Here is a 21,789-nt window from a genome sequence, read left to right on the forward strand (position 1 = left end):
TACAGTTATAAAATGCTGGTTTTTAAGTGTGATTTTGCGCCTAAATACCATGTTGTGTGGTATTCAATACGGTAGTTGACGACTTGTCAAATTAATGAACTGTCAATATGGTAAAGTTCTATATAATCTGTAAAAAAAATGCTAACAGGAAAGTCAGTTTATGTCATGTTTATGTGCGAAAATGTTATGATATCAGTAAAAGGTACGCTGAAGGCAAAACTTATTTTTTAACAGACTACACTACTAACTAGTTATAAAATTCCTAACACGTTCAAGTTTTTCTCAACTTTAGCAACTACCGTTAGTAATCATAAGAAATTAAAATAATTATACACAACTTGTAAACTAATTTCATAGCACCGCGACACCCAAGAAGCATTGACATTACAATTATTCACGCTTCTAACAAAAACCTCGAAAAATTACGAAACTAGCAAATCGATTATATCTATCATGGAGAACGAAATTACTAGCGGAGGTGTCATAACGAAAAATCGCTTAAGAAAGTAGCGCGCCAAAATGCGGGTGTACGGTGGACGAGGAACGTTACTGTCATCGCTCTTATACGCCTTCTGTGGACCCGATCATTTTTTGTAATACAAAAAATCGTTGACAGATGTCTCAAAGAACCCAAACGCCTCAACACTCGTTCCTAATCTATAGGTCATGCCACCGTACGAATTTGACCTAGAAGAAGGCCCGACCTACCTGCATTATGTCATCTCCACTCATTTTTCCTTACTCCATGCATCACATCAATATAGTCTTATCGATTACGTTACTAGAATCGAGCACAAAAGATCGTTCACAATGCTTGTCAATGACAAATGAAATTCGACGGCCAACCATAAATTGTGACTAGGTATAATAAAAGATTATCTATCTCTGAAATAAATACAGGGGGAGGACAATAGGGCCGTTATTAAGGGATGGTATAGGCTATCCCCTGTGGGATTGTTTCTTGGCGTATATGATTCGCATCTGCGCACTTATTGTTTTACATTGATGATTCGAGTTTTGTGGGTGAATCGAGTGAGTTACATCAAATATGCTATGCTTACATATTTTGTTGTTGTTTCTACATGTATGCAAATGCGGTAATTGCAAATAGATTCTGACTAATGTAATTAACAACTAAATGAAAGACTACCTGTGTTAGTTTAAATATCTTTTGGTTGTGGTTGTGGTCTGAGAGCAATAAACCTACTATATCCGTTATATCATTTTGCAAAAAAAACAGTTAGGCTTTCAATGGTCTGTACTTCAATAACCTACAAACTATGGAATAAATACTAAAAACAAACTCTCAACCGTAACCATAATATTTAATGTCCCATCACTTAAAATAATCTAATAGAAAAATAAACGGATCCAGGCGATTACTCTCATTATATTGAGTTCTGATTCAATGGGTCTAACGCTTAGAAAAAATGGCAATTGTCGTTGGTAATATAAACAGGCTGTGAGAACTATATGATCATGCGTCGCGTGCCAGGGTTGCCACTAACAAAAATTAGTTTCATTTTAATTAATTAAATATTTTGTTGAATTTTATTTAAAAATATTTTTATCGCAATTGTTCAGAAGATTTATAAATATATATGTATCGAATATGTATGACTTTTATATCTATAAACATACTATATATAATATATGTAACGCCTCTTTTTGAAAAATGTATGTAACGCCGCGGTGTTCAAGCCTCATATAAATAAATTAGTAAAAAACGCATGTTATAAAGTCTCAATTATTACTTTTATGTCCGAGATATAACCATCAACTATATGAAAAGAATACATAAGAATTCACAAAACTTTGTCCAATAATTATCTACATTATATCCAAAAATACAAGTTTTCCAACTTATTCTTAACGACGTTCGATTCCCAATTAATTCATAAAAATGGCCACGGCAATTATACGAAAATTATTGTTATGTCTTTCTTTAAACTAATGAGGCGAATTAAAATAATTGGTTATTAATTATGCATATTAGATTTATATTAAGATGGCGGCCGTTTCTTTATGTCGCACCGTCTTTATTATTTTAGGATTATTTTATTGGTTTCTGAGTTATTATGACAAATATTGCTTTGTTTTTATGACAAGCTATAAAATCTGTATGACAACTTTTTAGAAATATGATCAGTAACATTATAACTAGACTTCCAAAAATATGAATTAGATTCAATTTTGCTATTTTTCTTTGATGTACATATTTTTGTAAACATATTACAAAAAATTAAGCAAAAAGTGCTTGTAAATTGGTATTTCGCTCTGATCTGATTATCGCTCAAATCTTCTCTCTGAGAGGAGGCCTTTGCCCAGCAGTGAGACGATAAAAAAGCTGATGAAGTGGTTTTTGCTTTAGAAAATAACAAAGGAATAATCCAAATATGATAAAAAAAAGCTAGGTAAATATTACAATTTATTTACACTTCAGCACAACCCTACACATGTCCCCTATCGGATCGATAGAACATTTTATTTCTCTCTATTATAAATCCAAGGGGACCTCAGAGCCGTGTCGCGTGCGTGCAGTTACAACGAGCGCCATTAACGACTGCTGGTGAAACTACCAACTTTCCATGCGTTTTTTTTCGTGGGTAGCTCAAATATTAACTTTGGATCACTTTAAGGGTGCAGCGTTGGGAATTGGGTTAGCGCTCACTACAAACTTTTAGTCGGCCGATAGTTTCGGCTTATAAACCTATGTGAAGATGTGTGGAAGTACACACGTAACAGCGATCAGGTATTAGATAGTAAAATTAGATAGAAAACTGGTTGAATTCACGATTTTCAGAAGAAAACAAAAACAACCGTTTTAGCAACAGTCGGCCGACTATTTAGTTTGCAGGAGGCGTAGTCTAAATGTTACTTTGAGTTTGAACTTTTGTTTTTAATAAAAGAATGTTGTATGTTCGTTCTTTTGTTTTAATGCACTTTCTGAATGTCTTAACCTATTTTATATCAGGTACTGTATTCTTGCGTCATGATAATTGAGCTTAAAAACAATAGAAAATCATAGTTGAATGTAGCCTTCAAGTTCGATATCTCAGTTTCTCGATACCATAATAATTTGCGTTTTTAGACCAAGCTTCAGCCTTGTAACAAATGCTTATTGAGTAAACTGTATCGATGATTTAATTGGCAACATTCAATAACAATTTACCGAGTCCCAGGGCTGCAGTAATTTTAAACTATTAAAGTCAATTTTCTTCGTAATTTTCTATAACGTCATTTGACATTGTAGAAGACAATTATCTAAATGCAACTTGGAAAACTGCGTCAAGAACCACTTAATACTATTGACATTAAATTGAAATTATACTAATCAATATTGTATCAAACACAGAGCGTATATCGCCAATGAAATCACACAACAAACAAAGAATCGATAAATAATGAAATCACAGACGCGACATTAGGTAAAAAGTTCCACTTACGTGATTAAATGGATTAATATCACAACATTAGAAGCCCAGTGGGTGGCTCAAGGGCTGTAGCATCATAAAAAATATATATTAAAAAACAGAGATTATCGGATTTGATGACACAACTGCAGAAAAAGTACAATGATTAATGGCCTTCTGTGATTATTATTTTTATTAGGGTTCCGTACCCAAAGTGTAAAACGGGACCCTTGTTTTCGCTCCTCTGTCCGTCCGTCCGTCCGTAAGTCTGTCACCAGGCTGTATCTCATGAACCGTGATAGTTAGAGAGCTGAAATTTTCACAGATTATGTATTTTTGTTGCCGCTATAACAACAAATACTGAATACTAGAATTAAATAAATATATTAGGGACTCCAAAGGACGTGATTTTTTTGTCCGTTTTTTAAATAATGGTACGGATCCCTTCGTGCGCGAGTCCAACTCACACTTGGCCGGTTTATTCTTTTATACCTACTCGTATTGTATTGAGTGCTATAAAAGTACCTTCTGTCATTTTATTTTCTAGTTAATATATGGTTCTGGCGTGTTTTAGCGGGCTTTTGTTATTTTGTGTACTTTTGTACTGTGTGACCTTGTTTTAGTTATTAGGGCACCTATTGAATATGTGCTTAGACTGTCATATATTAATATACTTTTTTCGTGATTCGAGACTTTCATTTATAAGTCGCGACAGTAATGGCTTAGAAATAAATGGAGTAAAAGTATGATTTTTGTTAGTATTTGAATTTGTTTGTGCTAAGAACACTATTCTTTGTATGGTTTATTATTTGTATTCTATGAATGCCCTAACAATTAAGTTTTATGTTATTAAAGGGAAAACTTTTGCGAGTTTTAAGTAGTTCAATAAATCATAGAACATTATAATAGTCGTTTCAACCATTTACTTATCAAAATACATATTTTTCGACTAAACCTATGAGACTTACATTACAAAAACTATGTTAGGTATATTATATCAAAATACAGTGAAATAAAACTCACTAAAACAAAAAAATAAACGTCCAGCAATTGTAGAAAAACACAAAACCAAAAAGAAATACTTGTCACAAAGAAAAATACTAGGTAAATAAGTTTTGCCACATCTGAAGTATTGTGGCGTTACAAAGCTGTGTCCTGCCTGTGCCGCTAAGCAACATAATGAGGAAGAAACAAATAGAGTTGTTCTGCTTTCCGAGTAAATGTAATGACGTAAACGTTGTATTTTATAGAGTAATTTTAGTAAATAAAGGAAAGGGGAAATTGACTTTTAAGCCGCTGTTTGATTTATGAGAACTATCCTTCGATAAACTATAACAATCATATTAGGGAAAAAGTATCCAATGTGATATTTTGATCCAGCTAAGTTTCATTGCAATCCGTTATATACGCAAAAAATAACAAACATCTATACATCTAATTTTTCTCCTTGTAAATAGGTAACAAACTAAATAGCTGGAGCACCTTTCATTAAAGCACCGATTTTCAACAGAAAGATATCTAAGTATTTCTAGTAATAAAAAGCAGATAACCACATCAAATGAACAGCTCAACCAATGCAAAAAACATTCTAAAATAAATCCCACTTTCCGTACAATCCAATTAACCTAAAAAATAAAGTGGCGTAAGCCAAAGCAGTTTGCAAAAATCGTGAATAAAAACAAAGTTAGCTACCTTCTCATGGTGGGTGTAGGTTCGCTTCCTGACCCAGTTTCTAGCCATTGTGGCAGTAGAGAAGTCATATTTTCTAGAGTGGCTGTGTCAGTGCATACGTTTCGCACAATGGGCTTTTTTAAAAAAAGTCATGGTGTAATGTGAGATATGCTAAAGCTTTTCAAAATGGGGGTTTGTTTAAATAGGTTAAGTGGAGTTAAGGGTAGGTTATTTAGTGCTAGATTTTGCATCCAAATGCATATAGGTCATATTGCATACTTTTTGTAACCACTACTAATATTATTTGGGAACAATCTCGATTTTAGAGCACCAAAAACCAACGCATAAAAACAATTCCTGTGGTCTAATACCTTCAAAAACTGGGCCAAAAACAAAACTAAAATACTAAACTAGAGCTTTATAATGTAATTTATCTAATAGTTAACTAAACTAAAGTCAATTACGAACATTAATTTCGTACAAGCGTATTCTATGCACTATGCGCCAACTATGACCCAATTCTGCAACGTTAAACGAAAGGGAACCAACCAAAACAATAGAACCCTATTACCGGGAAGGTTTTTATTAACAATCCTTGTTTGTGCAAATATAGTTTTTATTTGCACATTCATATAGTTTCCTCTGCCTTTTGCAGTCGCGTTTTTTGGGAGGGTAAGTTGAATTATGCGGCTCTTCACATAATATTACGCTATTTATATTAACGATAACTTTAAAAGTAGACCTAGATGACTTTTTTATTATTTCTATATTTTTAGTAATTCATCTGGTCGTGTCAGATTGCCATCCTATCGGGCTATGAGAGTGTAGGAATAGTGAGTGCACCTGTGACTGCGCAAATGCTTGTGCACTATACTATGTCCTGCGCAGTTGGCTAATCTCCTTACATGAGAACAGCCGACGTGGCCGAAATCGGTCTTGGACGCGATGCTTTACTTATGCATAAGAACATCAAAAGCTAAATAATGGAGTTAAGTATCATAAAAGAGTTTTAAGCCTCTTAGCTTTATCCGACCATATAGTTCAGCCATATGCACTAACTCCAAAAAGACCACTATTTGCTAACTAAACAAATAGTTTAACCCAATTTTAGTTTAGAAAACTAATTAGTATTTTAGTATCATGCTCGTATATTCAAGTATCCTAGATTAAGGAACGGACATATGAAGTTTCATTTGCATTATGAACACAGTAACGCTATATGTACAGGTATGAAATTTAGACCCTCACACTGCAAACTTTTAGTCGGCCGATAGTTTGTTTGGGCTCAGAAATCAGTATGAAGATGAATGGTAGTACGCACATAACAAAGATCAGGTATTTAGCCCGTATCAGATCAACTTAAGCTGTAATGACCAAAAGGCTGGCTATTACCTCGGACAAAGGATCAGCATGGCCATCCAACGAGGTAATGCTGCCAGCCTCTTGGGTACGCTCCCAGTTGACAGCGATGGGGATGAATTTTTTGACACGTTTTAGTTATAGTGTTATTTTCTTTGTGTTACTAAGATTGTTTCTATATGTATTGTAAATATGTAAATAGCTATAAGTGGAAAATATTTTTTACCTTCTATTTTTTATAACAATCGGGCTAACTCTCGGCCGATTGTTTGGTCTCCAGTGTGTGGGGTATTTTAAAAAGGTATAAATAATAATTGTGTATTATTACCATCTGACTAAATGTACGTTGTGAAATAATATAGAGGATTTCATACTTCTGCCATTACTGCAGTAAACGTTGCATGGAATTTCGTATTTTGTGCTTTTAAGTTTTATTTTGCAAAAAAGAATAAGAAGAGCCAAAGGTTTTTTATCTTCTTTTATAGAAAACGTAATGCTGAGTTTTGCTAGTCACTCATATGATTTATGCTGAGCTATAATTATGTTCTATCATTAATTTATCCACAACATATTACTAGAAAACCTAAAAATCTAAATACATAAAGACTTAATTCTGCCAGCTTCATCAAGGTTTCCGCTTTCTAAGGGAACTACTTCCCTCTCTTGGGTAAAAAGTAGTTAATATGTTACTCAGATGTATAAGCAATATTACTGTTAGTTTCATCAAAATCCATTCAGCAGTTTTTGCGCAAATGAAGAACAAACCGCACATACAACCTTTAGCATATATCTAATACAGCAATAGCACGTTCTCTCATTACGGCATCCAAGCAAAGAATTGTTTGCCATCAATATTGCAGAAACTAATACATTAGTCACGTTCCCATTTCTGTTTATATTATTACGGCTAACTCCGTAACACATAGACCCATGTTTATAAAACAAAGCCAATGTTCCAACTGGTACTACTATTGATTTACGACTGAATATGCATTTGACAGCTCAGTGTTGCCATTCAAAAAGTATATTTATTCTTTAGGTTTATAGGGCAATAATTTTAGAGGGCATTGTCGTAAAATTGCACTTTATGGTTTATTTTTTAAGCTTTTTTTACAAAGCTTAATTTTAAAATTAGTGTTTCATTGCTATTACTTTTTTTAATCAGATCCTTTTATAAAGATGGTTAAGCCATACTAACACGTACTAACAACTATGAGTCGCTGTAACTTGAAATTAAATTACATATTTATCGATAAATACATAGATATCTAAGCAGATAGAAAGATTCATTAATCTGATTGGAACCTACATTTTTAAAGTCACCTAATTCTTCTTCACTAAATAAATAAATGTCTTTGCGACATTAAATTAATTAAAAGTCAATTAATAAAATATGTGTTATCCCTTCACTTAGAGGTATATAAGCCAGATGTCTCGTAACCACAGATCAACAAATCACGTCATTCAACTGGCTATAAATTAATGTCGTCGGCGAACTCAGACGCTGAGATATCTTGACATATTAGAAACCTGGTTTCGGATCGAAGGGACCAAAGTAAATACTTAAAAGTAAAAAAATATTGGTAATTGGTATCTAAGTAGAAATTGAATTTAGGGATATTATAATCAATTTCTAGGTAATTTTTATTAGGTCCCAGCTGTCATTGAATGAACATCCTTGACAGTCGTTACGGGTTGTCAGAAGCCAGTCTTACCAATGGGTTTTGGGTTGCCCGGGTAACTGAGTGAGACGGTCAGATAGGGCAGTCGCTCCTTGCAGAACTCTGGTACTCAGTTGCATACGGTGATAGGTACTGGTAGTCGACCCCAACATAGTTGGGAGAAGGCTCGAGAGATGATGACAATCATACATATATTTTTAAACGGTTTTATTTAGCTTACCCTGTTTGTTTTATTATTTATTCTTTCTTGGGTCAAATTTAGTAATTCAAATTTAAGTACCTTGCTGTTGTCAGATTGATCTGAAATTTGGTACACACCTTTAATTCCGATGACAATACAATATACTAATATCAATAACATTGTAAATCCAAGATGGCCGCCGGTACAAAATGGCGGATTACATATTTTTTCCCCCTCAATATGGGTATCAAATGAAAGGGCAACTCAAGTAGAATACTGTCAGCAACCCCAGCGGGACCCAACAGGGCCAAGGCCTGCCTGGGCTGCGAGATTGTCCTGGTACATAAAAGGCCTACGACGAAACACAACGGTTTTTAGTCAGAAAGAGTCTGGCACTCCCTCACCGCTGCTGACCCAAATATAGAATGAGGAATATTCGGTAGGCATTTTCATTAAATACTAAAAACTAGAAAATAAAAAATCGGTAAAAAAACTTTTAAGTAAAACGGTTTTATCTTATGTGCACTGAAAACTAGAAAATAAAAAAAACTGTTACTTACCTATAAACCTACATAGGTGGTCCCGGTCATATTAGACTAAAATAAAAACGTGGGGCCCTCTGAAATCCTACCTATGGCAAAGCATATCTTTATACTTTGGTAGATCGTGAGCTCGGCGTTCGCTGGTGAAGCCGCTACGGCTGATTATTGATTGTCAAAATCTCCAGTTACGATTATAGTAAGTAGAAATCCACACCTATTATACCTCTAGAAGAAAGTATTACAGCAATAGTTAGGTAATGGGCCCACGTTTTTATTTTAGTCTAATATGACCGGGACCACCTATGTAGGTTTATAGGTAAGTAACAGTTTTTTTTATTTTCTAGTTTTCAGTGCACATAAGATAAAACCGTTTTACTTAAAAGTTTTTTTACCGATTTTTTTTATGTACATTCTCTGTGGTAACATTTTGAAATAACTAAGAAATACCTACTGTAGTTGGCGCTAGTTTTCTTTTGCTGGTCCCGTTAAATTATCGCTCAGAGTAAACTTTGGATGAGTACATACCTGGAAGAAAAAAAGATTTGATTTAAAATCATGTTTCTTAAAAATAAATAAGTACTACGGAACTACCACTAACACGTATTATTTATGTCCTTTCTTCGGCTCTACAATATCTTTATAATATATCAAATGCCATTTAAATAGATTCAGTAGTTTTGTCATGACTGCGCGATAGCCAGAATGACTTTCGCATAAACATATGTATGTAGGTATGTAAAAAATGAATAAGGTTCACAATCTTACAGACAAAACCACGTTACTATACAAGTATTCGTCTTATACTTTGATAGTATTCAGCCATTCAATTAGTAAGTTGAGCAGGGTATCAATTAAGGCGTTCGCGCCGACTTAATCGGTCTACCTAGATAATCATACCCCACCGCTTGACTTAGGTCTTGGCCTGAAAACCAACGATGTAGATTATTTGCTTCAAAATCGAGTAAAATCGATCAATATACCCGATTTTCATTAAGATCAATCCCTAAACAGCTCATTTTTAAACAATTTGTGAACATGCATGACAAGAGATACAATAGATGGCATTTGCTAAAAAAAGTTGAATCATATTGATTTTTATTAACCTATAAATGTTCAAACATGTCAAAACGAGATCGAATGATGACAACATCGATCATTCCCCCATCTAATCGAAAAAAAATACGAAAAAGGACAAAATCTATACATTCACCACCACTGTACTAGTTATTAGGAACCACTTGAATTATTCATAGGACGAGGGTAGACGAAAATCTTAACTTTTAACAGCAACTTTCAACTTTATAGCGGTGGAAATTAAGTCCAATTTGCGTTGATAACTTCGTTCGAGTTCAGTCTTCGGATTTCAATCAAGGCATTTAAACAGAGACGAGAGACTTAAGTGTCGACTATTGGTTTTTGTGGACGCGTTTAGTCAACTCAGATTATTTGGTCCTTTGATCTTTCAGTGTGTGGCCTTAAGGTCGACAGGGATTAGGTGAGACAAGTATCGAAGCTGTATAAAAGCATTTCAATGCAGTGTTTTAATATAAAGTAAGGGCTTATAAGTCATCTTCTTGTGGTATGACGTAGATTCCATAGTAGAAGTAATTTCGGTCGCTTTTTAGATTGTCAAACAAAATATCAAGGAGATTAAATACGAATTTTATAACCACGTTTGTGAAATGTATTTTTTATCAGACTTGGTAAAGTGCTTATATGTGATTCGTTACTTAAAACTAAGAATTTTGGATTAAATATTTGTTACTTTTGTCTACATTGCAATACTTTTTCGTTTACACCTCAAATTCAAAGAAAAAGTTCTTTAGCTTCAACTAATATTCTTACTAATATACGATTTCTAGAAAACCCATTAATTAAACAACGAATGAAAATAATGTCTGAACAGTTGAAATGTACAAAAGACTGAATTATTTATTTTTTTGAGAAATGACCTAACTGTTATTACTGTTCATTGGTCTGATTTTTGATGAAAAGAAAAATGGCCGATGATAAATGTCATAGAAATTGCTGACATTTTATTGCTATCTTGATAATCTTGAGAAAACCATTAATCTTAGGAATAAATAGCTTCTTTAAGATTTCGCTTATCTTTTTTAACTTTAAAGATTCTAATTAGGTTTTAAAGATTCACATTAATGACGTAAAACTCGAAAAACATTTTCAAGTTCCCCCAAAAGGGTAAAGGGAAAGCAAGTCTTACAACGGGAGTTAATTCGAATTAAGTTTTTATGCGGTAATAAAAAACCCGGAGTCCACGCTAACGTTTAGCATAAATCTGCAATATTTAAGCAAGTTGCCCATTGGGAGGACAGTTTAAAGTGTTCGAATAATATATTTATGTTCGGTGTGTTCTCCCCCTTATCTCGGAACTTTGGCTCCATCATAATGTTTCATTATAATACTAATAATTGTGCGGGGGACGACTTTATTGACGGCTGAAATTTTGATAAGATTTTTATTGAGTTGAGAAAAATTGGTCGCCGTTTATTTTTTGAAGTTTCATTCGCAATTTTATCAGTCTTTTTATGAGTGCCTCCTCTTTTTCATTTGTCCGGTCTATTGAAATATAAATATCTTTCTAATGAGTTTGGCTTTGCTTTCAAGCTTTTATACCAACAATTATGTTTTAACAATGAAAATTCAAGACCATCAATATCGTTTACATGCCCAGAACAGTCATTTAAATAATTTTCTGCCCACGCTTTTGACAAATGCAAAATTCATGTTTTGTTTCAATCCTCATAATGAAATACTATGTTTTATTTCTTTGCTCAACATAAAGAGACACATAATTTTACCAACAAAACAAGCTTAAGTTAATATATGCAGACTTAAAATAAAAGACAAAACGCGAACAGAAAATGTATTCAAACATGAACATTACAAGACATAAGAGGTTATACAGCACATTAGCATTCCTACAAGTTATATACAAATAAGTTATATATTTATACGGTGAATATTATATTATTAAAAACCGATTCGAGCCAAATTATTCCGCAGTTCCAAAACCTTAATAGACTAATTACATTATCATAAATGTTTCATTTATTTTTTTATAAGACTTTTACGATGTTGGAGTCATTTTTGTGGATACTAACATTCATAATCTTGCTCTTTGGTGCCTATCATTTTGTGAAGTGTGCAAAAATGTATATTTAATTGAATGTTAAAATTTAATTAAGAAAACTTCGGAGCTGACTGTACTTTAAGACAATGAGCCCAAAATGGTGTTGTGAATAGATATTGGAGAAGGGTGATTTTCTTATAGTAATATTATTAAGTGACGGGGGATCGATTCTAAATAGACAAAGGACCAATTGGGGGAAAGAGGGAATAAAATTTTGCTTTTAACTTGTTTGAAGGTTTTTGTTGACACATTATACCGTTGTTTAGATTTTCGATTATTAAATGCTTAATATCGGGACTGCAGATGATCAAAGAGTTATTTGATGGGGGAGAAAGTCCCCTAATCGGAGTGTCTGGGTGTTTTGAAGTGACACCGCGGTATTTATTGCAATTATAATTGTTTGAGTGAATGAAGTTGGCAGAAATAAATTTTTAAAGGGCTGTGTTTCTGTTCGTGACAGAAAAATAACAGGTTTAAAACAGTAGGTTGCAGATTAAAGAGAAGTTAAATACCTAAATTTTGCGCTTCTATTTGAATTATGCGACAATTTTACTCCCGTATTTGAGTCGTTTTAACGTATCCTAGTTGACAGAGGGTTAACATTAACGCTTTAGTATGAAATTCCTTGTTTAAACCCTGGTAAATTACTGTCCATTTTTAATGGCTTTTGTACTATTTAACGAGTATTTTAATTGTGTATTTTGTCATACATAAAGCGCTGTTAAAATCCTTTACTCGTAAACGCTAATTTTTCAAAGGGCAGTTACTGACCCGTTTTAGATGGTACTTTAAAACACAGATTAAAAATAATCGTAGAGAGTACATTCTGACTGAAGAACACACTCATACTTGTATGAAGAAAGAAATTACATGGTACGTACATGAAGCTGGATACAGATTTTCATAAATAAATAGTTTTCAGTGTCCTATTAGCTCCTCTATTTAACAAAGCTGAGCATTTCGAACAAACAAGCTAACACAATAAGCGTCTGAGCAAAACACCGAAGGGATACCCTGTAATACTAATTAAAAATTTACATTTTGAAAGGATGTTTTAATTCATTATTAAAATTTCGCGGTTGGAGTTGCTTTAACGCGAATAATTCACATAATTCACGTCAAATAACGCATTATTATTCGGTATACATGGTAGGGTTGACACTAGCAACGCTTTTAAAAGCTGCTATTGGGAGTTATCTGAAAAATAATTAAGTTATAATTAGAGTAAAATACATTAATGAAAATCATCATACCCAGCCTTTTTCCAAATATGTTGGGATCAACTGCCAAGTCTAATCGGATGCATATGGTATGAACATATATCTAGCTAATAAGTTTTTGCAAAGCCGTGGAATTAGCCATATCTACTTGTAGGCAAGGAAAATCTAAGCTAATTTGTACAAACTAAAAAAGGAGACTCAAATGATGACATAAATATCTTATTATCACCACAAACAATCTCCGGATATTTCAACAAAAACAGGTCCCAAAATTATTAATAGTTATGCTCATTTCCACTGTGACTCATGGTCAATGGCCTTAATTTAATCTCCGGTATTAATTACGTATGCTCACCACATCAGACTGAGATCATCTTTCGATGCAAAATATTCGAATCGGCGCTCGTAAAAATGCGGCTACCTGGGTCTTAATGGCTCAAAAGACCAATACATAATTCCGGTTTTTGTCTCTGCTTTAAAAAAAAGTAATGTCTACCGGTAGTTTTAAATTAATTTGAATTCCGAATCCTTTTTTGTAAAGTTGGTCCTTTTTCTTTCTTTAGTTGTGACAACCCTAGCCCCGAACGAGGTTCCGTTGGTTCCCATTGTTTTATTATGTAAACCGCCCGAAAAAGGTCTTTTGTCCTTAATTCTTTGAACGGAATCTTTCTAACTTTCATCCTAAATTATGGTGTTCAGGCGTAATCACTTTCGACCCCTGACACTTAGTGAAAGGGCAAATTATTTTGTGTATTTTTTTTCACTCTTTGTGTCGTCGGCTAATGTTTTAAAAACGCTAATTGTTTTTTTATTAAACAAGGTTGTTAGTGTGTTGAACTCGGAAAGCTGAAATGTTTTAGGCACAAGACTTTGCTAGGCAAAGCGACCAAGATTTTCGTCAAATTTTGCCAATTGCGATTTTTTTCCAAAGAAAACCAATAAATTATTTACCATATCTATTTCCAGACTAAGCCACTTGCGTTCTATTTTAGCTGAAATAAAAGTATATTCTACAGTCGCGTACTGAACCATAAAAGTATCGTTTACTACTTTAAACTCACTAATTACCATTCACAATAGATTAACTTTACACTTAAAACGCCTAAAAGCGAGCCAAACTTAATTGCCCATTGTTTCAAGTCTAAAAATAAAACTTCCCCTTCTTTGAATAGAGTTTGGTCCTTTTAGGTAACACTGTAATATTTCTAACAATTCATAATTATTCTTGGTAAAATATTACGATTTTGAAAGTTATTATTTCTGACTTTATATTCATGTTTTGTACCTATTACAATTTTATAATGTAAACTAGCTATCAAATTATTACTGATCCTTTTTGGGGACCAATAATTTTGTAGGATGGGGAGATTTACTGATCTCTATTGAAATACCTGCAAAACTATAACAAAAGAACATATTTCAATTTCACCATAACATTGTAATCAAAGTTCAGTGACCAGACACACCATTGATGCCAGAAAAAGTTTTCAATAATAAAAAAAAAACGATAGCTTCCATCGACGAGTTGAAAGTCCGCAATATTAATATCGGAATGAAAGCTTACGGGGCCTATTGTCAACATACCGGATACTTATCGCACGCGAAATATAGCGAGCGGTATCGAAATCCAGGTGGTTTTTACTTTACTCCTTTTTCGTGTAAATATTTGACGTTTGTGTTAAAGTTTGAAGTTGGAACACGGAAATGTGTTGATGGTTCTACTGATTAGAGATTGGATGTTATTTAAATGAGATGGCTAAGGTTTTTTTTATTGATTTGTGGTTTTAAGAAACGATTTTTTATTTTGCAAATAAAACGAAATACTCTGCTACAGTTTATGGTATCGGGCCAGCTGGAAGAGATTTCTTATGAAATAAGCTGTGCTTTTGTACTATCTGTTCTATTTTTCTTCTTGTCTGTATCCTGTGTGTGTAGGTACATTAACTGTTAAATAAATAAATATATATTTGTAAAATTCAGTGATATAAGTAGATAAAAAATATATAAATAAATCTTTGTAAAAAATGATACATAGCATTAAAATGTTGAATTCAGCTTTTATTTTACGAAAACCAATCCCACCTCTATACCAAAGCTGCAATTTCAATTTCCAAGAGCGAGCGTTTATGAAAATCGGGGTATAAAGGCTTACCCCCACTTGTTAGGGATTAAGGTATCCTTTTGTGAAAAATATTGCTGAATGTACGTTTAATCTGAAGTGGGGGCTATGCTTCAGTAGGTTTTTTGAAAAAGCCTTTTTTATTCTTATTCATGACAGTCTAGGAGCAATTTTACTGGATGTCTCAGTGTGAGCATCTATTTCTACTGTTGTCGTAATTTACCCCCTTTTTGTGTAGCTTGATGATACATTTGTGTATTTTTGAAAATAGCTGTCGCCTGCGGTTTTACCACCTTCCTGGTCAAACTACAACCTGCACCCAGATAAAAATAGCTCATGTGTTAATCTTACATTATATAAGCTATACTACTTGTAAGTTTCATAAAAATCCATCTAGTATTTTTTGCTTGAAAGAGGAACAAACATTTTTCACCTTTATAACAATAGTGAAGTTTTTCTTTCTCAAAACTTTCCTATTTATTGGTCCTTTCATACGTACCCTTAACTGTTTACCTACTAATTTATGATTACCCAGTTAAAATTATCAGTCAATGAACAGCCAGTTAACTGGTTACCTCACCAATCTTTACCCTACATCTCTGCTTACCATACACAACGATGTACCCAGCATCAACCATAACAGCTTACTGATTAGGTATTTGTCATTTATCTCAACGCTGGCAGAACGGAACTTAATCACCTGAGCTTGTCGGTATCCGGGAATATACAATATACATGTATATTCCCGGTTTATGTACATGTGTATCCTGAGACGGATGTATATTGTACATTAGCGTATGTATTTATGTAAATCGATGTTCGTGTCATGTGTATTGTTTTATGTGATAAGCATTAAGCATAGTATTAATAGGATTGATATGGGGTTCAAGTATGGTTGTTTTGATGAATGTTAAATAAAAATATATGTACTGTAGAATACATGTATGTGTTTGCGTCAAGATACATTTCGGGGATGTAAAAATATATGTAGTTTAATGGTGATAAATAGGTAAGTTAACTTGTTTTTTTATGAGTTACACGTTTATTAATTCCAACGGTACATATTTTAATTAGTAGATTCATAATTTTCCGCAGCAAAATAAGAATATTTTCCCGGCTAGTCACCAGGGAAATAATTACTTTCATTTTTCAAGTAAGACGACGAAAATAACCATCTAACCTTACTCCGTACTAATATTATAGACGCGACTTGTATGTATGTATGTCTGTCACTCATTCACATATTGTTTTGATGAAACTTAGCCATAATGTAGCTTATTATTAGATAATATATTAGCTTCTTTTCAACCATGTTCTTTTAATAATTTCGCAACGCAGGTAAAACCGCGTACAGAAGCTAGTTCTACACAAAATACAGCAAACCACAATAAGGGCGGGTGTTCACTCGTTCACTGCCTTCGAAAATCTGGTCTGAATAATGTATTATAGACGAACCCGATCGATTTTACTTGAAGATATAAATTCCCTATCATAGAGCGTATGAAATTTTCTCCGACGAAGGTGAGAGCTCACCCTTATGAAATGAGTGTAAATATCAATATATTATAAGTATATTTTTGTAGAATATATTTTTGGGTATATTTTGTCAAATAGTCTGGTTGGAAATTGATGTTCAGTAGGTAATTTTGTATAGGAACCGTTGTGCGAAACTGATAGTACGCGTAATATGTTTGATATTTTGGGAATACTGTTTAGCTTGTTTTTTAAAGCTGAATATAGAATAAATATAGCAGGCATCGATGTATGCATAGTTTTTAGAGCTAATTGATAGTTTTGTTCGCAAATACCGACATTTATAAAAGTAGTTTTCTTCCCTGAATGTCGGCTTCATGAAGCACCAATAATTTTCTTTTTGTAAGGTCCTAAAAACGATAATTGTGTTTATCAATCCACGACATAAGTATTTATTAAAGTAAGTGAGTTACTTACTGCATCTTTAAAGATTTTATCACAATCTCATGTAAACATGAAAACCCAGTTTCGTAACTCAACCTACCCAATTTCAAAATATCTGACCTTCGTATTAAAATGTTCAATTCAAATTGTTCCCAAATCTGATGAGTAGCCGTTTATTCAATCGTACCAATAAGTGTAGGTATACGTTGTCCTTGCACTAACACATAGATATGTTTACACACACATAAGTAAGAAGCTATAGACCCCTTGCCTATTGACGGAGTCCCGTCAAGCGTAGACTGCCTAGAAGATAACGTGGATAGGGCTGTCCAAAAACATAAAATAAATGTAAAAAAAAATATTAAGCCTTTTGTAAAAAATCAGCAAATTTTTATTTCGGTCGAAAAATATGTAGTGGTGATTTGTCACTATCAAAATTGTTAAAATAACAGACAAACATGTTTTATATTTATGAACCCCGATTTTTTTGCAAAACATAACTTTTTCACACACAAAAAGGAGTATAAATATTTCATGTAATCCTGCTATGAAATGTATAGAATGAAAACTGGTAAAAATTGAATCATTCTATGGCAAACGTTAACAAATAAAAAATATGCGAGTGCGGTAAAGCATACACAAAATAAATAGCGAATTCGCCGTAGCCACACGAATAACAGAAATGTATTCAATATTAAAATTATGAAACGTGTTTTGCTCTTTGTCGCTTTGTAAATTTGAAAAAAAAATTGAAAATAAATAAATCGCACTATTGATACAGTTTCGTAGACTACTATTTGTTGGCCACAATTGTTGGTATATAAGAAATAACAAAATATAATTATTACGAGAGAAATTATTTATGCATCGTGCTATTTTATGTTTATTTATTTAACTCATAACTTTTTTCCAATTATAGCTAGTATTGCAAGAAAAAAATGCTAATTTATTTTTTGTTTACGTCTCTGGCAACCCTACGTTTCAATCTAGGAGACTCAAATCCTGAGACGTGTTCAACCAATGCTCGACATGTGCTCAAATTTCGTATTTACTGCGATCTGCTTAGGCTCAAATTTTATAAAATAAAATCATATTGGAAACGGGATTATTTGACAAACTGCTAAACTGAAACCAATATATTTAAGATCTTCTTTTGTCACGGATTTTTACAACGACATATACATTAGGGTGGAGCGATTTTATTTTTTTGGAATTTTTGCTTCGGCATACCTGTATAAAGTTGCTATTTTAGGTCATTACTAAATACGAGAAAGCTCAGTTTGTTTACGTCAAGTTTAGAGGTGCCCCCATCATCGTAAAGTTTTGAAAATTTGCGCAAATTCAATAAAATCGCAAACATTGTATAAACTCGGAATTATATTCTTAGCGATGCTTTATTAGTGTAAACTAAACAAGATTGAACTGGAAACGTGTTTGTTCTGATCGGTAGGTAATGGGGTGCGGGGAAGGGGTATTTTTTATTTCACTCCCTCTCATCAAAGAAATGGCATTAGCCAACTCGCGCGCGTACACGAGCTCACTTGTTTGTCGTGCACTTAGGTACTTGACACATCGAATCTGACGGCTGGGAACAAATACATATATTGTAAGTAATATTTTTCACATTCAAAACTTGCAGTTTCGGTTATAACCGTAGTACTATTAAAAGTATTCTTTGTCTTAATTACAGAAATATGTTGCAAGTTAAAACACGACAAATGTCAAGCTGTCCTGCCTCTGGTTTGCCAGAAAAGTTGCCTGTTTCCCAGTTACCAACTTACAACGACATTATGAAATATTATTTATTTATCAAAAATGAATTGAAGCCTGATATAGCAACAAAAGAGCCAACAGTTCATGAAATATCTGAAAGGCTGGCTCAAGAAGTTTTATAAATATGGCAAAAATCGTCGCTGCCAACTGTAAGTTTCAAAAGAATCCTACAATTGATTCGCGTTTATCATGACAAATACAGATGCTTAATGAAACCATATCGAGGCCGTCAAACGGATATTAAATACCAAGAAAAAAATAATAAATTCATATCAGACTCTCATAATTTCTTTGATATTTGTAGCTGCAAATGCAAAGTTATATCGGATTGTAACTGTCCTAAAGAATGTCGCATTCCCAAGGAGGAAGTTGTTTTTTTATTGGATCAAAGAACGACCAGAAAAATGATGATAGGCGGTGTCGATGTGGCTACAGCGGCAAAAATAAAAAAAAACAAGAAAGAAAAGAAAAAGCTTTATATCGCAGTAGAGAGGTAAACTATTTTGATAAACCTTGTTGTTCTCGTTCATTGACTGATGATTTGGTAACAGAAAGCAGCAGCTCATGCGATAGTTTGCTTGTGCCATCTACTAGTCCTCAGTATAAAAACCCAGAACAGGTAAAACATAAAACTTCGCCACCTAATAAAAAAAAAAACGATTGAATTTAACCTCATTAGCTCTTGCATGCGATCGTACTGGAGTTTCGCATAGAGCCGCTGCTATTATAGCTTCTTCTGTCTTGAAAGATGTTGGCATTATTGAAACCTTGAAAAATGTGGTCAAGAACGGTCTCAGCATGTGTCAGATTATTGATTTTCCATGTCACACTCAAGCAGTAGAGCGCTGCATCAAGTTGGTGACAGAAGCATCAAATGCAGTTTGTGGAGATAATAAAAGAGACGGTTTCATTAGAGCGAGACTGCTTTCGCGTAAACGAATGCCTATTTTTAATACGAAAAAACAGTTTGATATTTAAGTTTGCTTTTTTAATGTTTAATTTTTGCAATAAATAGAAAAATTGGATTTTTTTATATTTTTTATTTTCATCTCCTCTGGGGCACCTCAAAATATTGCGACTGGTAAGTCAAATTTTGTACACTTGTTTTGAATATTATAAGACAACTTTTCATCCCTATTCCGTTGAGAAAAAACGATTTTTTTTTTGCTCCATACATTTTCGCTCCACCCTAATATACATGCTTACGTATGCAGCGACATACCTGATTTATTTAAGTCTTTAAAAAAGTTATTCGGAAATATCTATAGCTTAGGTCTCGTAATATTCGTATGTAAAGTTAACTAATCAATACTTTTTAAGATAGGTTTTATTAAAGTAGAAACTTCAAGTAAACTTGACACTTAAAAAACATACAAACCAAATATTAATATCGACTAAACGTAATAAAACTTTTCTAAAAGAAACGAGACGTTAAAGCACTCTATCGCGTAACAAAAATAATAAGAAAATACTACATAAACAAGCCAACATTATCAGAAACATGTTTCTCAATAGTTATAAACAAAAACAAAAATAAATTCGAACATGAAAAACGTATCATACTTTCGGCAATACGAATCCATATTAAGATATACAATTTTTATGATACATATGCCAACTTTTTGTTCGTCAAAATTTTTTCGAAAAACTTTTGGGTTCGTTCTCAGATTCCATTAAAAAAGTTTACGAGATACTGAGGGGCTACCTGGACTAGTCCGGAATTTATGTTATGTTTCTTGTGAAAAGTAGGAATTATAGAAGGCCGAAAGCAATCGCATGTATGGGCTAAAATGTCTCGAACGCGTCTTCGAATGTATTAAGTTTAATGTTACTTTTTATCGTGAGTAATTCTAAGTATATTATCTTTCATAATTCGTATCAGAATCAATATCAATTAACATACGACAGTCAAGTCGTTTTTGATTCCTAAGAGCCAAATAAAAGAAATGTGCTCCAATTTGCATCGGTTCTTGGAAAAATTGTCTTATTGGTGACATTCTGTTGCCATATTTAAACGAAAATACTGGATACGTGGTGCAGATAAGTACCTAAATGACGTTTAACATTGAACGGGGATTATCATATCATATCCATTAAAAAAGCTTCTAATCAAACATTTCTCTCACCGAAAAAGAGACAAACAAATTTTTGTCCTTCGATGCGAAGTCACCAAAAATCACTTTTAACCAAGAATGCCAAAAACTAAATTCAGCATCTAATTAGCAAATAAACACCCTACATAAACATAATCAGCATTACTTATAAACTGATAACTTTAAGCTTACAACATCGGTATTCAAAGGAGAATGGTCGGAGCGACAGGTGTGTGCTGTGTCACGTCTGGCGTGCCTATTTGGGTACGTTCACTAAGATCATAAGATATTTGAACACCCGGCTTTACTTGGTAGAAGCAATAGTATATGCTTGTGTGGTAGATTGCATGTAGTTTAAGGGCTGAGAGGAGTAATGAAGAATTTAGTGTACCTATAATGAAAATTTTACGAAAAATTTTGCTCGGGTAAGGATTGAGGGCCGAAATTCATACAATGAACTACAATAAAGTCATATACGTGCTCTCGCTGTGGCGGCATATTGGGCTGACAAAGTGTATTCTCACTATAAGACATCATCGACACGAAAGAAGAAGAAGAAGTCCTTGAACAATTTTCGTTTGGTGTAATAGAAGGAATTCTAAGCAGTAACTTAAAGTTGATTACATTCTTAATTCTCAAAAGGACTACATAAGCAGATTTAACGTCAG

General features: G+C 33.3%; 1 protein-coding gene and 1 long non-coding RNA gene across 9 annotated transcripts in view; one reads left to right on the forward strand and one right to left on the reverse strand.

Moving 5' to 3' along the window:
* The window catches only part of LOC110372419 (latrophilin Cirl), a 278,727-nt gene that overhangs the window by 165,227 nt on the left and 91,711 nt on the right, over positions 1-21,789 (reverse strand). The window lies entirely within an intron of this gene.
* On the forward strand, positions 18,440-19,716 carry LOC135118837 (uncharacterized). The gene is made up of 2 exons (XR_010277820.1): positions 18,440-18,861; positions 18,946-19,716. It is a non-coding gene; the product is annotated as an uncharacterized LOC135118837 (long non-coding RNA).

Source organism: Helicoverpa armigera, chromosome 26 (assembly GCF_030705265.1).
Source record: "Helicoverpa armigera isolate CAAS_96S chromosome 26, ASM3070526v1, whole genome shotgun sequence".
Taxonomy (NCBI): Eukaryota; Metazoa; Arthropoda; class Insecta; order Lepidoptera; family Noctuidae; genus Helicoverpa; species Helicoverpa armigera.